The sequence below is a fragment of the Lucilia sericata genome, unplaced genomic scaffold, assembly GCF_015586225.1.
Source record: "Lucilia sericata isolate MDLA Ls3-8-SP2 unplaced genomic scaffold, ASM1558622v1 Contig000119F_arrow, whole genome shotgun sequence".
NCBI classification, from domain to species: Eukaryota; Metazoa; Arthropoda; class Insecta; order Diptera; family Calliphoridae; genus Lucilia; species Lucilia sericata.
In genome coordinates this window covers 342,199-359,609 of record NW_023994151.1, presented here as the reverse complement: position 1 = coordinate 359,609, position 17,411 = coordinate 342,199, and the positions used below count along the sequence as shown (strand labels likewise).

Below are 17,411 nucleotides of genomic sequence, written 5' to 3'. Positions count from 1 at the left end.
AATGAATACTATTCAGGCTGGAGTTCAATTCCCACTTTCTAAAATTTTAAACCCATTGTGCAAATTTTTCATTTCTTTCTTTTGACCTCTTGTGCATTGAAATAGTTCCTTTTTCTCCCTAATACATTTTTTATATTTTTACTTTAATATTTATCTTTAACAAAAATTTTCATACAGTTGTTGTGTTTGTGTCTACTTCGTGGTTTTTATCCATTTGGTTTTGGTTTGGAGCACAAAAAAAAAAAAAAATTAATTTTTTCACATATTTTTATTGTAAATTTGTTAAACAATTCATTTTACAGGATATTTAAGATCTTAAAAGAATGATAATAGGGTCAGACTTACTGTCAAAAAACTTACGATATCTAAGGAAATTCCAGTTTGTTGGTCCCTTTATTTTTCTTCATCATTATAAACAATTAAAACACGTTCCACTTCAACGTAAAAAATTTAATCACGTGTTGGCTATAGACCCAGATTTTGTTTTGTTTAAATAAATTTTATTTAATTTTTCTATAGGGTTTTCTTTATAGATGTGTAATTAAGAAATTTTTAATTAAATAAATTTTCTTTTCAAACTATTTTTTCACACAAAAAATTTTTTTGTCAAAACATTTTTTAAGTAGAAATTTTCTTAAGATTATTAAAATAATAAAAAAAATATATGTCATGACATTTTTTCATGTCAAGACATTTTTTTGCAACATTTTTTATGTCAATAAAATATAAAAATTTGTTGTCAAGACATTGTTCCAAAAGAAAATTGTTTTCATGTCAAGACATTTCTCTTCATACTGTTACATGTCGACAAATTTTTCTTAGGATTGTCAAAATAATAAAAAAATTTGTATGTTATGACATTTTTTTTATGTCAAGACATTTATTTCACAACATTTTTTTTATGTCAAGAAATTTTTATAATTTCTTAATTTTTCCTTTAAAAATCGAATGTCAAGATATTTTCCTAAACTAAATTGTTAAGACTTGTAAATCCATAACATGTTCATCATATTTTTTTTTTAAATTTATGTCATGTCATTTTTCTTCACAAAAATTTTTATGTTATGATATTTTATTAATAAAAAATATTCATCATAATTTTTTTTTTATTTATTTTCTTTAGAAGATTTTGTCATGATATTGTTATAACGAAAATTTTTTATGTTAAAAGATTTATCTTAAGAATTTTATTATACATATCAGTTTTCATTAAAAAAAATTCATGTCATGACATTTTTCTTGATAAAATTTTTTCATGTTATGACATTTTACTTAACAGACATTTTTTTCATGCCATATCATGTTTCTTAATATTAAACTTAACTAAACTAACAATTGTCATAAAATTTTTCTTAAAAAAAATTCTTGTCATCACATTTTTCTGAAAAAGATCATGCCATGACATTTTCCTAGACAAAAATTATTCATATCGAAATATTTTTCTTAACAAAAAATGTTCATGCCATTTTTTTTAACAAACTTTTTTATGTACTGTTATTTTTCAGATAATTTTTTATGTCATGACATATGTATTTCTTAACAAAAATTTTTAATGTCAAGACATTTTTCTTTATCAAATTTTATGTTATTAAAACCTAGTTTTTATTATTTTAAGATTTTATATATGTCATGACATTGTCCTAACAAAAAATTTTCATATTAAACATTTTTTTTAATAATTTTTTTATTAAGACAGTATTTATGAAAAACACATTTTCATGTCATGACATTTTACTTAACAAAAATTTTTCATGATACTACATTTTTCTTCTCAAAATCCTTTTCTTTATAAAACCTTTGTTATTATTTTCTTTACAAGATATTTCTTTCATGTCATGACATGGTTTTAATAAAAAATTTTATGTCAAGAAATTTTACTCAGGAATTTTTGATATAAATTAATTTTCTCTGGAAACAGATAAAAGTTTTAAGCGAAAGATTTCACATTTATTGTAATTTCAACAGATTAATATCTCTTTTTGGAAAACCCTTTAAAAAATTCTACAATTATGTCTAAACACACATGGCGGTGGTGTATTAGTTCTTCGAATTTTAGTATCTCTATTTTGGTACAAACAATCATAAAAATGTCTGTGACTATAAATAAATAAAAAATTAAAAGAATAAAACATAAACATAATAACGACGACAAAACGACATCATTTTGTTAAGTTTATCGCTATAATTTACATTAATACCGGCATATTTTATTATCATATTTCTAGCATTTATTTGTTAAACATATTTATCAAGAACAACAACAAAAACTCGTAATTGAATCCATAGAATATAATGAATGTCAAACCAACTAAATTCCATATTTATTTTCCGCCCCTCTCTCTATCTCTCTTTCTCCTCTTTCTTTTTACATTTATTTAATTGTAACAGCTGTTGCGTTTTCTGCTGGTACTTAAACGCAAAACACATTTTTTTTGTTTCTCTATGAAATTTTTTATAATGATATTAGTTGTATTTGGCATAAAAAAAATGAAGAAAAAACTCTACTGATAAGGAATGTTTAAGCACATGTGCTTTTTTTCTATTTACTAAGGTTTCGCTGAAAAAAAAAGACTCATTCATATTAAGCGCAAACCTACAACGAGACGACGACTCAATCATGAGGAATTTTAATGAAAAAATGTGTTTTAAAATAAAATACTAAAGAGAAATAGAAAACTAAAAATGTGTTATCAATTATTAAATGGCTGTCTCACAAATATGTACAATATTTGATTGGAATTTTAATAGAAAATATAAGTGATGGTATCTTTAGATTTAGCAACAGCAGCTAAGTTTAGAGAGTATTCTATTGGAAATGATTAGAAATACTTTCACTAACTATTTAAGAAAAATGTCTAGGTATTAGCATTCTCTTTAGTAATAAGTTGATCTTAACATAAAAAATTTTATCCCAATGTTCTCAAATTGACGATTTTTCATGTCAACACAACTGTTATGATATGAATAATTTTTGTTAAGGCAAATATCAAGAGATGAATCAAGTTTTTAAGTAAAATATCCTGACATATACATTTTTCGTTAAGATAAATGTCATGTCAATTTTGGTTAAGAAAAATATTACGACATGAACTGTTTTTTTAATAAAAATGTCATGAAATAAACAATTTTGTTAAAAAAGTCATACATAAATGACTTATGTTATAAAAAATGTCATGACATAAAAATTTTTGTTAAGAAAAATGTCATGACATAAAAAATTTATTTGAAGAGAAATGTCATGACATAAACTATTTTTGCTGAGAAATATATGAAACATAAAAATATCATATCATAAATAATTTTTGTTAAGAAAAAGTTAATGTTTATTAATAGACTGGACTATAGACTAGACCATAGACTAGACTATAGACTAGAATATAGACTAGACTATAGACTAGACCATAGACTAGACTATAGACTAGACCATAGACTAGACTATAGACTAGACTATAGACTAGACTGTAGACTAGACTATAGACTAGACTATAGACTAGACTGTAGACTAGACTATAGACTAGACTATAGACTAGACTATAGACTAGACTTAGACTAGACTATAGACTAGACTATAGACTAGACTATAGACTAGACTATAGACTAGACTATAGACTAGACTATAGACTAGACTATAGACTAGACTATAGACTAGACTATAGACTAGACTATAGACTAGACTATAGACTAGACTAGACTATAGACTAGACTATAGACTAGACTATAGACTAGACTATAGACTAGACTATAGACTAGACTATAGACTAGACTATAGACTAGACTATAGACTAGACTATAGACTAGACTATAGACTAGACTATAGACTAGACTATAGACTAGACTATAGACTAGACTATAGACTAGACTATAGACTAGACTATAGACTAGACTATAGACTAGACTATAGACTAGACTATAGACTAGACTATAGACTAGACTATAGACTAGACTATAGACTAGACTAGACTAGACTATAGACTAGACTATAGACTAGACTATAGACTAGACTATAGACTAGACTATAGACTAGACTATAGACTAGACTATAGACTAGACTATAGACTAGACTATAGACTAGACTATAGACTAGACTATAGACTAGACTATAGACTAGACTATAGACTAGACTATAGACTAGACTATAGACTAGACTATAGACTAGACTATAGACTAGACTATAGACTAGACTATAGACTAGACTATAGACTAGACTATAGACTAGACTATAGACTAGACTATAGACTAGACTATAGACTAGACTATAGACTAGACTATAGACTAGACTATAGACTAGACTATAGACTAGACTATAGACTAGACTATAGACTAGACTATAGACTAGACTATAGACTAGACTATAGACTAGACTATAGACTAGACTATAGACTAGACTATAGACTAGACTATAGACTAGACTATAGACTAGACTATAGACTAGACTATAGACTAGACTATAGACTAGACTATAGACTATAGACTACTATAGACTAGACTATAGACTAGACTATAGATTAGACCATAGACTAGACTATAGACTATACTATAGACTAGACTATAGACTAGACTATAGACTAGACTATAGACTAGACTATAGACTAGACTATAGACTAGACTATAGACTAGACTATAGACTAGACTATAGACTAGACTATAGACTAGACTATAGACTAGACTATAGACTAGACTATAGACTAGACTATAGACTAGACTATAGACTAGACTATAGACTAGACTATAGACTAGACTATAGACTAGACTATAGACTAGACTATAGACTAGACTATAGACTAGACTATAGACTAGACTATAGACTAGACTATAGACTAGACTATAGACTAGACTATAGACTAGACTATAGACTAGACTATAGACTAGACTATAGACTAGACTATAGACTAGACTATAGACTAGACTATAGACTAGACTCTAGACTAGACTCTAGACTAGACTATAGAATAGACTATAGACCAGAATATAGACTAGACTATAGACTAGACTATAGACTAGACTATAGACTAGACTATAGACTAGACTATAGACTAGACTATAGACTAGACTATAGACTAGGCTATAGACTAGTCTACAGACTAGACAGGGATATTTTTAGTTGTGCAAAAGTACTTAAACAAATGCAATAGTACTGAATTAGTAATTGTGTCTAGTTTTTCCTCTCTCAACGCTAAAAATCAAAATTTCTCTTTTATTACTAAATTATTATCTTTTTTGTTGTTTCTGATAGCTCACAATATGTTTATAAATAGTTTAGTTGGAGTCAAAATATGATAAATTTGTCAAATTATTTAAAGAAAATTTATCAAAATTGAACAATAAATGTTTAAGTTCTTAGAATAAATAATTATTATAAGATAAAATAACAATTTATCAAAATAAACACATGTTTAAAAGACATAAAAATATTAAAATATTAGAAAACTATTAGTTTTATAAAGTTTATGAAAACCTGCAACATGTGCTAGAGACACAAATGAAAATGCAGGGAATTTGTTGAAATCATTTTTCAATATGATTTTATAGGTATTTGCTATAAGAGATAAAAAAATGCACATGATGTCATTAACTTGTCTTCATATAAAAGATTAATAATTAAATCTGGCATCATTTTTTTTTTCCTAATCCCCACTACTTGTCAATTTTTATCTTTAACTTATTCAAAAGCCGGTAAAAATATAAACACAACACAAGAAGAAATCAAAACAAGAGGAAAACAAATTGTAAGTACGTCTGGCTACGTACAAAAAAAAAAAAAAAACGTTTACATGTAAAACAACAACAACTTACACTTAAACATATTTTAAGAAAAGTTTTTTTCTTTGTTTTCTTCCCAACAAACACACACACTTTAATGCATGTAAAAAATACTTGTAAATGTAGGAAAATGTGAGTAATAAGAAGAGTAAAAAAAATTTCTGAAGACAAATAATGATGTCAAATAAATAAAAGAAAAGAAAACAAAAAAACTTAAAAAGGCACATTGTTTAATATAAAGAGTATGTTGTTATTTCTGTTGTTGTTGGAGCTTTTATTTTTCTTTTTAATGCTTTTTTTGACGTTTCTTTCTGCTCATATTATCACTGGGTTACCAATGGAAATGACATTGACATTGAATCATACAAATATAATAAGACAAAACAACAACAACAATAATCATAAAAAGCCAATAATAATAACAATACAATATAAAAATAAAGCAAAAAACATTTTTACACATTTTCTGAAAAATACCCAAACAAATGTTATAAATAAATTGTGTAAAATGATATGAAATGTATTATTATTGTGACCAATTATAATAACAATAATAATTACAACAATAGCAGCAGCAGCAGCAGAGACCTAACAAAAACAACAAAAACAGAAAATTACGCTAAAAACCACGTGGTACTTATTTGTTTATGTTGTTGTACAAGCGATGAACAAACTTATGTTTATTTAATTATTTGCACATTAATATGTAGATATTAATTTTATAAAACAACTAGGGTTGGCAGGAAAGCCAGGTTAAAGAGAAAGACACATTTTTAAGAGGGTTACTCTTTAAGGAGAAAGAAATCTGTTAAGATTTTTTTAACTAGAATGAAATTGTTTGCTTTGATAATGGAAGACATGATTTTGATTTCTTTTTTAAGAATAATGTCTTGACATTAACAAATTTTTGTTAAGAAAAATGGCATGACATTAAAAAAAGCCTTGACATAATAAAAAAATTTCGTGATAAAAAAAAACATTCTTAGAAAAATGTTTTGACAAAATATTTTCTTTGTGAAAAATGTCATGACATGAAAAAATTTTTGTTAAGAAAAATGTCATGACATGTTTTTTTAATTGTCTTAAATAAATATTCCTAGAAATATCTCTTGACATGATATTTTTTGTTGTGAAAAATGTCATGACATAAGAACATTTTTGTTAAGAAAGTCTTTTATTTTTTCTTAAAAAATGTCATGACAACAAAAATTTTCTTGACATAATATCTTGACGTGATATTTTTATTATGAAATATTTCATGACATGAACATTTTTTCTTAATGATGTCTTGACATGAAATTTTTTTGAATAGAAATGTATCATGGAAATGTTTTCTTAGAATAATGTCAAGACATCAACATTTTTTAAAGAAAATATCATAGAATTTTTCTTAAGATAAAAATGTCTAGAAAATAATATTAAAATAAGTTTTGACATTATTAAAAAGTTATGATATCGAATATATAAGTAAAGATTAATATCATGACATAATGTGATGACTTTATGCTAGGAGATAACTATTTAAGATAAATGTCATGACATGAAATATTTTCCTTGGGAAAATATATCAAAAATTGTTTTGACATGAATAAAATGTCATGATATTAAACAATTATGTTAGGATAAATGTTATAACATTGAAAATGTCATGACATGAAATAACTTTCTTAGGAAAATATATGATTTTATTGAATGAAATGTCATGATATTATTCATATATGAACATATGTTAGGTTAAATGTCATGATAAAAAAAAAAAACACCCAAAATAGTACTGATGAATTATAACATAAAATATTTACGTTGAAATAAATGTCATGATATCAAATATTTATATTATAATAAATGTTCTGACATCAAAACTTTTTCTTAAAAAAATACATTGAAATTCTTTTAATATGTCATGACATGAAACATTTTTCTTGGGAAATGCAGCAAGTATTGTTTTGACATTAATAAAATTTCATGATATCAAACATTTATGTTAAGATAGATGACATGACATTGAAAATGTCATGACATGAACTATTTTCTTAGTAAAATCTACAAAAAATCGTTTTGATAGGAATAAAATATCATGATGTCAAACATTTATGTTAAGAAAAATTTCTTGACATAAAATATTTTTCTCAGCTAATAATACGAAATGTTTTTGAGAAGTTATGCTATGATATAAAACATTTATGTTAAGATAAATGTCATGATATAAAAAATTTATGTTAAAAAATTGTTTTGATATGAATAAAATGTCACGAAATCAAATATTTATGTTAAAATGTCATGACAAAAAATATTTTTCTAAACAAACAACACCTAAAATTATTATGAACTTATGCTATGATAATAAACATATATGTTAAGATAAATGTCATGTCATCAAATATTTATGTTAAGATAAATGTCATGACATGAAAATTTTTTTCTTCAAAGGAATGTTAGGAAAACCAAAAACTATTATGTCTGATCATGAAAAAATCTTTTTAAGATAGTTTTTATCATAAATCCCTTTTTTAATTTTAATCAAATTATTTAATATTTCATAAGTTTAACAAATTAAATCGTTTTGTATAATTAAATTTTCAAAAAATATATATTAACACCCTGGGAGTATGTTAATTAATTTTATGTTAATTTTACTTTAACACAACAAATTTACGACTCTTTTCTCCTTTAGCCAGAAATGTGAATTAATTTCTTAATGAGTTTGATTTTTTTTTGTCTAAAATTTATTTATTTATTTAGAAAAATAACTTAATAAAAAATTCCAAAAATGTTTATTTTAATTTCAGTTATGCATAAATTTATTTAAACTAAAAAAGAAAACTCAAATATTTATTGGTCAATGAACTTTTTGAATAACAAACAAGACCAGTCATGTTGAAATTTTTGGTTTCTGGGTTTCGGCTTTAACAAAAATATATTTTTCTTTTTTTTTTTTCAACCAAAAAACAAGTCTAAAGGAAACCAGGTAAAAAGATTTTTTAAAAGGAAAATGAAAATTGAAAAGAAGTAAAAGATAAAAGAAACATAAAACAACAGCAGAATATTACGCTGGGATTTCTGGTTGAGTGAGTTTTCAGGCAAAAAAAAAAACCAAACAGCAGAAACTGGTGGTGGTTTAAACAAAAGAAAAAAATTTACTTAAAAACACCCCTCCTTTTTTAGCCGTAAAAAGATTATAATGAGGAAAAATATATACATTTATTTTAAATCAACCATGACTTAAACACTAAACAAATTAGACAACAATTTTTTTTCAGAAGTTTTTTTTACACATTTTTTGTTCATTTATTTTTTATTCATTAATTTCTTTTATATGTATTTTTTTTTTAAAAACCTACAAAATTAGGTCAGTTTTTGTTTTACAAAATTTTATTTTTTATTGTATTTCTTGCAAAGTGAAAGTTATAAATTACTAAATGAATAAAGAAAAGAAAAAAATGTAGAAGGTAGAGATTATAGCATGTTTTCAACATTTTTTGTTTAAATTATTATCATAATTTGTTTTAATGGCCAAACAAGTTCTTGGTATAATTTTTTTCTTTAAATTTTTTCATACAAAAGAACGTGTCTTGGTTTTAAATCATTTTATTTTTTGTTTTTGTGTTATGAAATTTATATTTTTTTCGTTTAAAACCTGAAATTTTTTTATTTATCATACGATTTTTGTTTTTTTTTTTCACTGCTTATCAACTACAACATATTTTGAAAGCCTTAAAAAATGTATTAAAAAATAAATAATTTTATTTATATTTACAAAAAAAAAAGTCATTGACCAAAAAGTAATAAATAAATTAAAGAAATTTTTAATTAAAATTTTGTTAAAAATAAAATATTTCCATAATTTTTAAATTTTTTGTTTTTTCTTCATTAAAAATTTTATAATTTTTAAAGAAATATTTGAATTTTTTACAAAAATCACTAATTTATTATGATTCAAAATTTTTTTTACTAATTATCGCTTAATATTGCAATTTTTGAAAATTCGAACTTAATTTCGAAATTTGAAAAAAATGCAAAATTTTGTTGAAAATGTTAAATTTTTCATTTCTTAACAAATTTCAAAACAATTTCGTAAAATTCGAACTTATTTTCGAATTGGAAGAAAGTGGAAAATTTTGGTTAATTGTTGTTAATTTAAACATTTCCTATGATTCACAGTACTTTTTAAACAAAAATTGCTTAAATTTGCAATTTCCTATGATTCACAGTACTTTTTAAACAAAAATTGCTTAAATTTGCAATTTTCGAAAATTCAAACTTAATTTCGAACTTCGAAAAAGTGGACATTTTTTTTTTAAATATATAATTTTTCATGTCCTATGAATCTGCTGCATTTTTCTAACAAAATAAGCTTTATTTGGCAATTTTCAAAAATTCGAACTTAAGTTCGAATTTGGAAAAACTAAAAAATTACGACAAAAAATCTTTAATTTTTAAAAAATTTTGAAAAATTATTCAAAATTTATTCGATTTGAATCAAAATTTGCTATTTTTATTAATTTCGAAAATTCGAACTTAATTTCGAATTGAAAAAATTTCTCAAATTTGCATGAAAATGTAAAATTTTTTTATTTCCCAAGCATTTAATACATTTTTCTAACAAAATAAGCTTTATTTAGTAATTTTCGAAAATTCGAATTTAAGTTCGAATTTTTAAAAACAAAAATTTTTTTATGAAATTTTCAAAATTTTAGAAAGTATTATAATAAGCATTTAAAGTTGAGTAACATTTAAGCAAAATTAGCTTTTTAAGCTAATTCTGAAATTTCGAATTTTAAAAAATGCCTCAAATTTTGATGAAAATGTTAAATTAAAAAAAAAACTTATTAAGATTTATCATTTTTCGAAAATTTGAACTTAAAAAAAGTGACAAAATTAACTGAAAATTAAAATTTGTTTAGAATTTCACAATAATCATAAAATATATTATTAATTTTAAGCAAAAATTTGCTATTTTTTATAATTTCGAAAATTCGAACTTAACTTCAAATATCTAAAAGTGAACAAAATTTTTAAAAATTTCAATATTTTCATAAAGTTTCACCAAAATAGTCAAGTTATGAACGAGTCGGCTAATTTCGAAAATTCGGACTCGATTTCGAATTTCTAAAAAGTGAAAAAATTTAATAAAAATTTCACTATTTTCATAAAGTTTTACCAAAATAATCAAGTTATGCTCAAATTTATGTAAAATTAGCTTTTTCGGCTAATTTCGAAAATTCGAACTTAATTTCAAATTTCGAAAAAGTGACAAAATTTGCTGAAAATTTGAATTTGTTTAGAATTTCACAACAAACATACAATATATTGTTAATTTTGAGCGAAATTTGATATTTTTTATAATTTCGAAAATTCGAACTTAACTTCAAAATACCTAAAAATGAAAAAATTTAATAAGAATTCAATATTTTCACAAATTTTTAACAAAACAATCAAGTTATGCTTAAATTTATGTAAAATTAGCTTTTACGGCTAATTTCGAAAATTCGAACTTAATTTCGAATTTCAAAAAAAGTGCTTAAAATAGATAAAAATTTGAAAATTTGTTTAAATCTTGCAAAAGTCGATCAAAATATTGTTAACATTATGTAAATTTGTTATTTTTGTTAATTTCGAAAATTCGAACTTTATTTCGAATTTCTAGAAAGTGAAAAAATTTGCTTAAAAATTCTAAATTTCTTTGAGAATTATAATAAGTTTAATAAAAATTGTGATTTTTAAGTAAAATTTGCTATCTTCGTTAATTTCGAAAATTCGAACTTTATTTCGAATTTCAAAAAAAAGCGCTTAAAATTGATAAGAAATCTAAAATTTATCAAAATCTTGCGAAAATTATCCAAAATATTGTTGAATTATCCAAATTTGCATTTTCGTTAATTTCGAAGATTCGAACTTAATTTCGAATTTCGAACTTAATTTCGAATTTCGAAAAAATTCTTAAAATTCATAAAAATTTGGAAATTTGTTGAAATCTTTCAAAAATCATTCAAAATGTTTTAAATTTAGCAAAATTTGCCATTTTCGTTAATTTCGAAAATTCAAACTTAATTTCGAATTTAAAAAAAATTGCTTAAAATTGATAAAAATCTAAAAAATGTTCCAAGTTTTTTAGTAATTGTAATGAAATTTATTAATAATTTTAAATTTTCTTTAAATTTGAAAACTCGAACTGAATTACAAATTTAAAAAAGTAAATTTATTCATAAAATTTTCAAAATTTTAAAATTTTCATAATTTTTTGTCAAAATGGCCAATTGTGTTTTTGTTATTAATTACATTTCTTAAACATTTTGAAATTTTCTTTCTTTTTCTTTTCTTTCCAATTTTTAATGACTTTTATGACCTAATTTCTTATTTTAAGCAAAAAAAATCTTAATTATAACAAAAATTTCTTAGAACTTACTCAAGCTTAATTTTTACATTATTCTACTTTATTCTACTAAATATTGCTATTTGCAAAATATGTAGTTTTTTTCAAAAAAATATAAATAAAATTAAACATTTTTTAAAGGTCACATAATTTTCACATTTACAATAGATTTTTTTTTTACAAAAAAGACATAAATTTGTTCATTAAAATTGAAAAAAAAACTAAAACAACTTTTTTGCTAAAAACCTGTATAGAGTAGTATAGAGTTTAGTTAGTTTATAGTTTAGTTAGCTTGCTTGTCTAGCTGGTTGTTGACTGCCTGTGGAGTTATTGCAGCATTTTTCTTTGTTCATATTCCTCTCTGGTCTGCTACTCACTCACTTTTCTTCTAACCAACTGACTTACAAACCAAAATGCAGTTTTTTTTTTGCTCTTTTTCTATGCTACTGGTAACTAGTTGTTTGGCTGGTTGGTCGGTTTCCTAAGTAAATGTTCTCTTTATATGGTGTGGGAAAGTATAAAATGTTAATAGTTGGCGCTTAACTTTATTTAAATGTAATTTTTTTTCTTCTTCGACTTTGTTTTGTTCTTTTTATGACCCAACGGATGGTAAATGTTCTTTTATGATGAGCCCACCACCATGATGGTTATCTTTACTAGAATTTTTTTTTTTATAAATTTACTTAATATACAAAAAGCCAGCTGTCTGCCTGACTGCAGTTGGCTTTGTTGGCCCATAAATTACATTGTCTGTGTGTCTATCATTATAAAAAGTAACAAAGAAACGTTTAACTGAAAAATGTTGTTTGTATTTTCCAATATAAGTTATAAAGGAAATTGCTAAATTTATCTAAAATTAGCTATTTTTTAATAATTTTTAGAAATTTTAAATTCGAGCTTCATTAGGAATTTAGAAAATTTCTTTCCTTTCCCCCAAAATTAAAAAAAAAGATCAACTAAAGTCAACTTCTCAGTAAACAAGATCAAAATCAGACCTGGGATAAATGCATTAAATGTGTTAATGCATTAACAATTTTTTCTACATTAAAAAAAATTAATGTTAATGCAAGTTTATTGCATTAACATTAACATGGGTACATTTAATGCATTAAATTTGCATTAACATTAAATATTTTTAAATTTAATGCATTAATTTTACATTAACATTAAATATTTGTGAAATTAATGCATTAATTTTGCATTAACATTAAATATTTTTGAATTTAATGCATTAATTTTCCATTAACATTAAATAATAAATAATAAAATTAATGCATTAATTTTCCATTAACATTAATGTATAAAATAATTTATAAAAATAAGAATACAGCGCTAAAGACCTCGGTCTAACAAAATTCAAGTAAAATTGAATGTGTTAAAGTCCTTTCTAATAAGTCCTATACTCGATAATACATATTAGAAGAATAGTATCACTTCCCAGATATTCCATTTTTAGTTTATTTTGTTAAAGTTCTTTCTAATAAGTCCTATACTCGATAATACATATTAGAAGAATAATATCACTTCCCAGATATTCCTTTTTTAGTTTATTTTGTCTGTGGAATCTTATATAAATATCATATTTAAAACACACAAGTTTGAATGGAATATAAGAGTTATTAGAAAGGACTTTAACCTATTTAATTTTAGTTGTTTAGTTAGATCGAGGTCTTTTGAGCTGTATTTTTATTTATGTTTATCAATTTTTATATATATTAATGTTAATGGAATATTAATGCATTAATTTTATTGCTTATTTAATGTTAATGTAAAATTAATGCACTAAATTCAGATATATTTAATGTTAATGCAAAATTAATGCATTAATTTGAAAAATATTTAATGTTAATGTAAAATTAATGCATTAAATTCAAAAATATTTAATGTTAATGGAAATTTAATGCATTAAATTTTAAAAATTTAATGTTAATGCAATATTTTTTACATTAAATTAATTTTTTTTAATTTAATGTTAATGCAAAATTAATGGAAATCGCCCAGGTCTGATCAAAATAATGTTGATAATTCAAAGAAATCTTAAAACATTTCTTACAAAAGAACAAGCAGCCAGCAAGTCATGAAAATAAGTAATAAAACAAGTTTTTTTTCTTAACTTAAACAAGTAATAAAGATTTTCTTGTAAATACATTAAACCAAAAAATAAAAAAACACATTAAACAATAAAAAAAGTAAAAAAGAGCAACAACAAAAAAGGGAAAGGTTAATAGTAAAAGAATAAAATTTATAACCATTCGTTATTCGTTGTTAAATAAATATAAATTTATGGCTTTAAAGTAAAATTTATTGCTTGAAAGCACATTAAATTTAAGTTTTATACAAGAAATTGAGAAAATGAAAACAGTAGCAAACTAGTAGGAAGTTTTAAAGTTATATTGAATACAAATAACATTTCTTTAATAATTTCTATCATAATTTAATCAAAATCTCTTGCCTTATTGTTTTAAACATGTCCCTTCATCTTGCTAAATCAATAATCTATAATTTTATTCTAAATTTATCTTTTTTCTTAAAAACATGCATGTGGCAACTTTGTTTTTAAGTCATCTTTCAATTATCCTTTTAACATCTCTGTTTTCTGTCAATGTTATTGTGATGTAATTTAGCGGTGATGCCAGCTTGTTTAATATCCATTATAGACAAATATTGCTGAAAAACTCACAGGAGTTTTAGTTTTTTTGCCTAAAACTCGTTCATTTCTTGAGGGATTTAAATGATTTTCACTTGTAACCTTCATAAGACTATAAGCAACAATTTGGAATTACTTAAAAGGCTATATGTTATTAAGGCATTTAGAAATTTTGATTAGATTCTTATGAAAGTAAATTTTGTTAAAAAAACTTTGTTTGCTCTATGAGGTCAATTATGAACAATAATTTCCCGGGAGTTTATTCCCTTTTGCAGGCTTTATGTATAGGAGAGGGAACAGAATCTCAGGGAATTTATTATTCAGAAAAGGTCTGTATGTATCTTAGTCATTTAGGACTCAATTATGGCAAACATTTCTTTAAATGTTATTTTACTGATAAAGCTGGTATGTTTTAAAGCCCGATAAAACTTAAGAATGTCATTAACGGAATGATATTTGTACAATGCTTCCAAATTATAGAGAATTTACTCTGAAAATCAGCAACGATTGATTCGATGTTTAAGCACGCTATTGTGTTCAACGAATAGGCTAATTTTTGGCTTAATGAGTTTATTAATCCACAAAATTTTCAGTTGAGAGAGACTCGCATGTCCCTAGTATCATCGTAAGACTTCAATTCTTCAAAAATGAAGACTTATCTCACGTTACTATCAATAAGAATCGTTAGCACAACGAGATTAATATTTTGTTTGCTTCTTAATGTGAATAACATTGATCCGGGCGATATATGGATGACGTTATGTGTTATACCTTTCTTGAAATCAACTTGATTTCGAAAAATAAATTTCCAAAATCCTTTTCCGACTTAAGACTAAGATAGCTCAAGGAAGAAACAAGCTATAACATAGTTTATATCATTATATTGAATCTACCGTTATTTGGTCCCACTCCCAAATGGCCATAACACCTAGAACTTCTGCTTATAAAGAGATTAAAAAACAACTAGTGGAAACACCTTTTAAAACGTCTAATCTCATGTTTATCTTTGATCTTAAGGCTAAGTTAGTTTCTACAATGGCGAAACTAATTAATTGAAGTTCAACAGCTGATTGTTTTTTGTCCATGGAAATTAAGCCCTAAGCTGTCAAACTTTATTTTAAAAAAATCTATTTCAAAATCGACGCTCCATATTGGTAGAAACCAAGGCGAATAGATTATAAAGTGAAGTTATTTAATTTTGCGGCGAATTATTATTAGTTTTGCCATGTTTCTACGTTCCGTTCCGTGACGGATCAGTTGATTCGTGTTTTTCATACAAAAACCCAACGGTAATTACACGGTTAAACTAACGACTTACACAGGTTTCCGTAAGCCAAAAACGAATCAGCTGATTCATCACGGAACGTAGACATTGAGTTTACATTAACATATCACTTGTTACTTAATTAAAAACGCCATTTTTGCTATTTTTCATACTATTCCTGATAAAAAAACCTTTATATCACATATTTTGATTGTTATTTCCTTAAATAAATATATATTGTAGGTAAATTATATAAAATTTTAACAAAACCTGTTGCTTTTAACAATTTTTCAAAGCAATTTTATGCATATTTCTACAAATATTACAATAAAAAGGCATTAGAGAGCAAACACACATTCTCTTTTCAAAGCTTAAACTAGTTGTTGTTGTTGTTACTTTTATATGTTATTTACACACAAAAAAGGGACCTTGATTATTACAATTACTTTTGTTATACGGTTTTTATGTTGCTTGGTTGTTGTTGTTGTGGTTGTTGTTTACACTTCTTTTTGTATTGCTGCTACTTATTTCAACATATATTGACGGATGTATGAAAGGAATAAATATAAAAGGGGTGGCAATGTGTATTGTGTTAAGTGTTGTGGGTGGCATTACTATTTTATTACCGTATACTGGGGAAATGTGAGGGTATTTATGTTTGTTTGTCTGCCGAGTTGGGTTTTTTTTTGTTTATTGGTTTTATTTACTTTTTTTTTGCCACAAGATTTTTTCACTGTTATTATTTTACGGAAGCAACAGTTGTACAATATTTTTTTTGTGGTTTTTTGTTAACAATTTTTTTCTTATTGTTTATTCATAGAGGAGGAGGAGAAGGTTGGTAGAATGTTATAGTTGTTTACATATTGTTTGCTTTGTACATGTTTTTTTTTTCTCTTTTTCTGATGAAAATTTTTTTATGATTCCTGTTTTTGATGCTTTTTTGTTCTGCTGCACTTTTTTTGTGTAGTTGCTTATATTGTTCTAAAAAGCCGGCATTTTTTTTTGTTTTCATTTCTCACTTGTCTGGCAGAGGGAAAACTTTTATATGTTTTGATGAATACATTTGTTTATTTTATTTTTTTTGAGTATTGTCTAAAAAGCCGGTAAAAATTTTAAAAATAAAAGGAAACCTTATGAGCTTTAGAATTTTTGGGTTAAAAGTGAAAGGATTTTCATCTGGTTTTAATATTTACTGAATTTTTTTTGGAATTTTACTTGAATTATTCTATAAAGTCTATAAATTCTAGACTGTAAGGTAATTAAGTATAAATTGAATGTTAGAAACACTCAAATCTATAAAAAACTTCATTATTAGAATGATATTTTTGAATTTCATACAAAAACTTTCATTAATACAAAGAAATATC

At 24.3% G+C, this 17,411-nt stretch overlaps 1 protein-coding gene across 8 annotated transcripts in view; it reads left to right on the top strand.

The window, feature by feature from the left end:
• The window catches only part of LOC119600733 (high mobility group protein DSP1), a 64,997-nt gene that overhangs the window by 22,587 nt on the left and 24,999 nt on the right, over nt 1–17,411 (top strand). The window lies entirely within an intron of this gene.